The sequence below is a fragment of the Oratosquilla oratoria genome, chromosome 30 (genome assembly GCF_046742065.1).
Source record: "Oratosquilla oratoria isolate Oo_2021 chromosome 30, ASM4674206v1, whole genome shotgun sequence".
Taxonomy (NCBI): Eukaryota; Metazoa; Arthropoda; class Malacostraca; order Stomatopoda; family Squillidae; genus Oratosquilla; species Oratosquilla oratoria.
Window position 1 is genome coordinate 50,322,111 of NC_134806.1, and position 7,213 is coordinate 50,329,323.

At 40.8% G+C, this 7,213-nt stretch overlaps 1 pseudogene; it reads left to right on the forward strand.

The window, feature by feature from the left end:
- Window positions 1-347: 347 nt before the first annotated feature.
- On the forward strand, window positions 348-472 carry LOC143041370 (U4 spliceosomal RNA; annotated as a pseudogene).
- Window positions 473-7,213: the final 6,741 nt, after the last annotated feature.

Sequence of the window (7,213 nt, forward strand, 5' to 3'; positions counted from 1 at the left end):
TTATTTATGTAACCAGGTGCCAGCCCCTTGGGGCTGCACCTCCATGTGGAGGTGAGAGTTTGTGAACAACTCTGGCTGGATATTTGTTTTTACTTGAGCCTTTTGGAGGTTCGTTCCCCTTCCCATGTCTCCGTGTTTTCTCTTAAAAGTGTGGATCTTCAGTGCGGAGGAATTTATCGGCTGATCTGTTTATGGTCTGTGGGTCTATTGTAAGAGAGAACTAGAGCAATAGACTGATTAATTGTTTACATGAAGTTGAAATTTAGTTTTAATTTTATCCCCAAAATACCCATTGACATTAGGGAATATGACAGAAGAGGCATCTTCACACACACATGCACATACACAGCTTTCCGCAGTGGCAGTATCGTAACCAATGAGGTCTAACTGAGGTGCGATTATTGCTAGTTAAAACATACATATACCAAGGCTTTTTCCCCCTTATAAAGGAGGTAGCAAAAAAAAACAAAGGCATAAAAACCACTCCCATTCCATCCCTAACATACTCCACTCCCCTCCACCCTCTTCTCTCCCTCTTATCTTGGCACTTCCTGGATGACAGGTCATCCCTGCATCTCGCTCACTGCCCTGGGTCATAAGCAGTGTTGCAAGACATGGCACATCCACAGCAAGGCCTCTTCATTAAATCAGTGACCCCCCTCTCCATCCCCTCATGCAGAAAAGAAGATAGGAGAAATCCCTTTGGGCTGCATCAATTTATTTGTCACATACTCCCTCACCCTCCGTCCCCCCACCCACTCCACCTCATGCATCACAGCATCATCCATACACAACACATACACACAAAAACATTACCATGTTGGGTTTGGTGCATGCCCAGTATGCTACATGTTACTGTTGCATGATGTCCCATTTTTGTCTTATTACTTTACCTCTTTTGATGCTTGCTGAGCAAGCAGGTTAGGGCATCGTTACTTGCGGTGAAGGTTGAGATGATGACGATTCGAACCCTGCTCAGGCCAAGTTGATCCCAGGCCCTAAATTCCACACTACAAAGTCCACTGTAAGGGGCACCAAGCTAGTCTCCCGATAGGAAGTTTGTGACATTAAGCCAAATCACTACCTTTTTGTAGAACAGAGATATTTATTACATGAGGATAAAATTCCTGTACCCAAGAGAAAACACATGCATGGAGACAAATACTCAAAATGGGAAGAAATGATAAGTGGTGTCCCGCAAAGGTCGGTGCTGGCTCCAATCATGTTTGCTGTATATATAAACGACATGGATGAAGGAGTGGTGTTATATGAATTTCTTTGCAGATGACACAAAAATACTAAAACTAAGAACAGAGGAGGATTGTGAATCATTACAATCAGACTTGGACAAAATCTGGAAATGGACTCAAAAATGGGAAGTGAACCTCAATATCAAGAAATGTAGTATAATGGAGTTTGGAAAAAGTAAAAACAGAATATCAAAGAATTATAAAATTGGTGAAAAAGAAATTAAAAAAGTGAACTCGGAAAGAGACCTTGGAGTAATGACCACCAAAGACATGACACCTGACACACATATCAACAAAATAGTCGGAGAAATCTTCAACCTATGAAGGTCAATGAGGGGCATTTGACTATATGGATGAAGAAATTATAAGAAAAAATATTAGTCACATTAATAAAACCAAAACTGGAATATGCAGCGACACTATGGATACCCAGTACTAAAAAGAATATAAAGAAATAAGAAAGAAGGGATTTCTCCCCGTCTTCTCCTTTTCTGCAAGAGGGGGGTCGCTGAATTTATGAAGTGGCATTGCTGTGTTTTGCGACACTGCCTCTGACCCAGGGCAGTGGACAGGATGCAGGGATGACCCATCATCCAGTAAGTGCCAAGATAAGAGGGTGGAGGGGAGTGGAATATATAGGAAATGGAATGGGTGGGAGGGGTTTCTATGCCTTTTTCTTTTTGTCTACCCCCCATGTAACGGGGAAAAAGCCTTTGGTATATGTATGCAGAAAGAATACAGAGATCAACAAAGTTGCACCAGCTCTTTCCAAATTATCATACGAACAAAGATTTTCCAAATTGGAGCTACCAACACTTCATGAGGGGATGGAGAAAGGAGGTTGCTCACAAGGTGAAGTGGCCTTATGTGGATGTGCTGTGCCTTTCTTCCTTGTTTCTGACCCAGGGCAGTGGCCGGGAGACAGGAATGACCCGTCATCCATGAGGAGCTAAGATGAGAGGGAGGGAAAGGGTGGTGAATGGGAATGGGTGTGTGCCTTTTGACTTGGCTGCCTCCCAAATGAGGGAGCATTTGATATATAGGTAGAAGTAAATACACACACACAAGTATATATTTTTACCTAATTTTATTTGCAGATGGGTAAAAATACACACACACATGAATTTGAAATTTTGCATGATAAATTAGAGAACAAGATGCAGCTCCCAGTACCCCATAAGTATTTACCTAGTTGTATCTTATGGGAAGGGGAGCTACACTCATGGTGTCCCGTCCCGTCTTTGTGTCTTGCCATACTTAATTTGCTCTTAAATTCTTGTATTGTCTTTACACACACTATTGTTTCGTGTAGTTTGTTCCATACCACTGTGTGGGGAAAGCTGTTTTTTTCATGTCTCTTCTATAACTGTCCTTTTTGAGTTTCTTTCCATGTCCCCTTGTGTTTCTCTTATCCCAATTTAGTAAATCGTCTCTATCAAGGATTTCTACACCTTTCATAATTCTGTTGCTCCTTTGCTGCATATTGCAATAAAGCAAATACAATTAAGTAAATACACACAAACACAATTGGTGGTTACATAGAACATATGCACTACCCAGTAAACATAGCATTGGAGGAGAACACAGGATCTTGGTCTATGCTAATTAGTAAAATAAATTAATGTATTCATTGATCAAAGTATATATAAAAATAATCAGTTGAAGGGGTTAGGGAGTGGTTATATGTGAATGATGTTTTGATGTACCCTGAAGGGGTTTCTTCCCATCTTCAATGTTTCTGAATGAGGGGGGGGGGGGTTGCTGAGTAAATGAAGTGGTCTTGCTGTGTATGTGCTGCATCTTGCTGCATTGCTTCTGACCCAGGACGATGGACGAGATGCAGGGATGACCCGTCATCCATGAAGAGCTGAGATTAGAGGGAGGGAGGGGTGGTGGATAGGAATGAAATGGGTGGGAGTGGAATTATGCCTTTTGACTTTGGCTACCTCCCTGGTAAGGGGGAAAAAGACCTTAGTATATGTAGGTGATATAGACCAACAAGAATGCCAATTATTGATTGAATATTAGATATGAAAAGAAAGCACTCGAAATAGGTAATTGACCAAACAGTTAAAATAAATTATTTGAGGAGTGAAGTGATGAGACCATATGAATGGAGAAAAAATGGTAAAGAAAATTATTTAGGAATTTTAATCCATGAAATGTTACTGGAAAGTTGTGCTAAGAAAATAATAAAAGCTGATGATCAACACTAGTGTGGCATTTCACAATATGTATGAGGAAATTATGAAAAAACAACTGGGTTTGGTTTGTCCCAGAATGAAATGTGCAGCTTTTTTTCTTTCTTTGCTTGTTTATGATTCTATTTAATATTGCAAAACTCCACCCTGTCAGGAGGCTAGGATGGTGCCCCTTACAGAGGACTTAGCACATTTTAGGAGTGAAGACAGATGAGATGTTAATGATATATCAGAAAATATAGAGAGCATCTCTTGACATAGAATGAAAAATCAACAAGAGGTCTTAGTAAATACATTGGAGAAGCAAGATTATTTGAAAAAAAAAATTAGGAAGTACAGCTTTCCACATACAGGCATGGATTTTTGGAATACAATGAATGAAAGCGTAATCCAGGCCAACAAAGTAGATGAATCTAAGGCCAATTTTGATAGTAGAGACAAAGATGGGACCCCATGAGCACAGCTCCAACCCTAGGTGAATGCATCACACACACATATCTAGGGCTTTTTCCCCCTTACAAGGGGGGTAGCCAAGTCAAAGGGCACTCACCCACTCCACTCCCCTCCACCACCCTTTTTTCCCTCTAATCTTAACTCCTCTTGGATGAAGGGTCATCCCTGTCTCCTGCCCACTGCCTGGGTGAGAAGCAGTGCAGGAAGGCACAGCACATCCACAGTGGGACCACTTCACTTGCAAGTGTGTGTAAAGTCCAGGTAGTACACACATACACAAATTGGATACAAAAACCATACAAGAATTTAAGAACAAACTAGATGCTGATAGATACAAAGACGGGTCACTATGAGCATAGCTCCCCTTCCCATATGATACAACTAGGTAAATACACATGCACACAAAAGGAAAAACTATGCTAATAGTTGGTGGTGAAGTGTTTCACCTAAGGCAGAAATAACAAATGAAAACCTTCAATCTGTCTTTTGCAAGGTGATCAGTTTTGTAAAGTGAGCAATAATTTGGGTTAAGTAGATATAAACAAGTGAGGGAAATGTCCTTTAAGATCAGTCAACTGATCTGTCGTATCTTGCAGGAGATCCAAGGCTACCAGGTAACTGGTAACGGCCGCCAGACGAGCCCGTTAATTACTCAAAGAAATATTGTCTCATTGTCTGCTCAATAGATGGAAAAGGCAGAAGATAGGGGTGAGTGGAGAGTGGTTGTATATGAATGAATTTTTGACACAGCCTGAAAGGATTTCTCCCTGTCTTCTTTATTTTCTGTATAAGGGGACAAGGAGGGAGGGTTGCCGAGTAGGTGGAGCGGATACTGTGGACCTACTGTTTTGTGCTGTAATGCCTCTGATCTGGGCAGTGGGCAGGATACAGGGATGACCCGTCATCCACAAGGAGCTCAGATTAGAGGGAAAAGAAGCGTTGTGGACGGGAGTGAGTTCATGGCTCGATGGGCTACTTCCCGTATAAGAGAGAAGAAGCTGTCGGTATATTTTACGTAGATAGTCTGTGTATAGCTAAGGTGGGGCAATTTAACATTTTTGGTGTCCTCTGTGTGATGGTTGCATCTAGGCCAGGTCAATTCAGTGCTTGTACTGTCATGTATTGTGACCTGAATACAATAATGTTAGTGTAGTTCTTCCTTCTCTTGGGAGTGATTTTTCTGTGGTACTGATATCTGGGGGAGGGTTTGCATGGGGTAGGTTGTCTGGTGGTAATTTTTGAAGGGCTTGTTTTGTGATCTGAAAGTAAATGTGTTTTTGTTTGTTTATATTGTATTGTATTGTTGTAGATGAATAAATAGCATGAATTTGGTTTGGATATTTTGTTGTATTCAAATAGTAGTGTTTGTGGTATATAACAAGTTGGGTGAGGGACCTTGCATGGAATTGTGTACCTATCATTTTTGTATAGAATATTTGAATAGAATTTTGTATAGAATATTGTAACCAAAGGCTATCTCCCTTGTAAGAGGGAAAAAGCTCTTAGTAAATAGATGATTTTTGTGGTGTTATATGAACATAGTTCTCATTTCTCTGTGCAGATGTTCTATTGGGGTGATTTTGATGCATCTTATTATTCTGATAGCTTTGTTTTGTACAGTTGTTGTTACCGTTCACTAGACTGTCTGTCCGAGCAGTCACATCTCCGTGAGGAACACCATGGCTGGAATGGGGTTTTCCAACAAATCCCTTGTAGGGTATATGCTGCATTTACCTAGTCGTATCTTATGGGAAGGGGAGCTATGCTCATGGTGTTCCATCTTTGTATCTCGCCATGTCTAGTTTGCTCTTAAATTTGTGTATTGTTTTGGCACACACTATTGTTTTATCTGGTATGTTCCATACATCCATCACTCTGTGTTGCTGGTATGCATGATAGTGTACAATGCAGTCAACCATAATGTGTTGTATTGTATGGGGTGAAGTGTTATATCCTGGACAGTGGTCTGTGATATAGTCTTCCAGCCTCTTTGAGTTATTATTCTCATTGCATTATAGGTTGTAAGCCGTGTGTGTGTGTGTGTATATATATATACATGTATATATATATATATTTTTTTTTTAGGGGGGAGGGGAGACCATGCTGTGGAAATGTAGTCAAGTGTAGTTCTCAAGAACTGTTTGTAAATTGTTATTAGAATATCCTTTTTTCCAAACAAAAACTCATACTTGCAATTGATTTTATTACATGTGCAGTGGGCAGGAGACAAGGATGGACCTTCATCCACAAAGAGCTGAGACAAGAAAGAGGAAAGAGTGGTGAATGTTTTTTTTACTGCTTCCTCATCCCAAACTTCTGTCAGTGTTATCTATCTGTTTTGACAACCTCGCTACCATTACCAAGACACCTCGTTTGTCTCATCTTTTTAATTTTTTACCTACAAGGCACTTTGTTATTGTGACAAAGTACTGTAGCATGCAGTTGATACTTTTGGGTCTATATGGGGCACCCCTTTGGACCAGTGCCACACATCACTTTGTGATAGAGGAGGACTCTGTTCACAGAGAAATAACGACACTTTTATTATACTACGACTGTCTCTCCGCTATGCTGTCCCCAAACCCCATGTTACTGTCCTGTACCATTTCTTTGAATATTCATTTCCTTTTTCGCTTACCTTGTGGTGGGGGATAAAATACTGCCACCAAGTATTCCCACTTGAATCATAAAGAGGCGAGAAAAACGGGATGGGGATTGGGACTAGGCATCCTTCTCCCTGTAGCCCCACAGGGGACATTCCTAAAAAAAGTAAAGGCATAAGAGGGTCTAGGAGTTTTCCATCCAGTACACTAAGGTTTGGGTCTTTTAATGTGTGTTGATATGGTACAGATGAAAGTTAAAGAGAAGAGATAGGCAGTATGTATGTGAGAAGAAAGATTGATGTATTCGCACTGAGTGAAACTAAGTTGAGAGGGAGGGGTGAATGTGAGTTTGGGAGGTTCTCAGGAGTGAAGAGAGGACAAGGGAGAGGAGGGGTGGCTATACTAGTAAGTGAAGAGATAGGTAAGCATGTAGTGGAGTGGAAGGAGGTTTCTTCAAGGTTAATGTGGATGAAGGTGAAACTGGGAAAGGAAATGTGGGTTTTTGTAAGTGCATATGGGCCTGGTAGTGAGAAGAGTGTAGAAAAAAGGAAGGCTTTTTGGATAGATTTAAATGAGTACATAGAGGGATTATGGAGAAATGTCAGTGTAGTAGTATTGGGAGACCTTAATGCTATGGTAGGAAATGAACAAATAAATGGAGTGGTTGGGAAATGTGGAGTTCCAGGAAAGAATCATGGTGGAGATG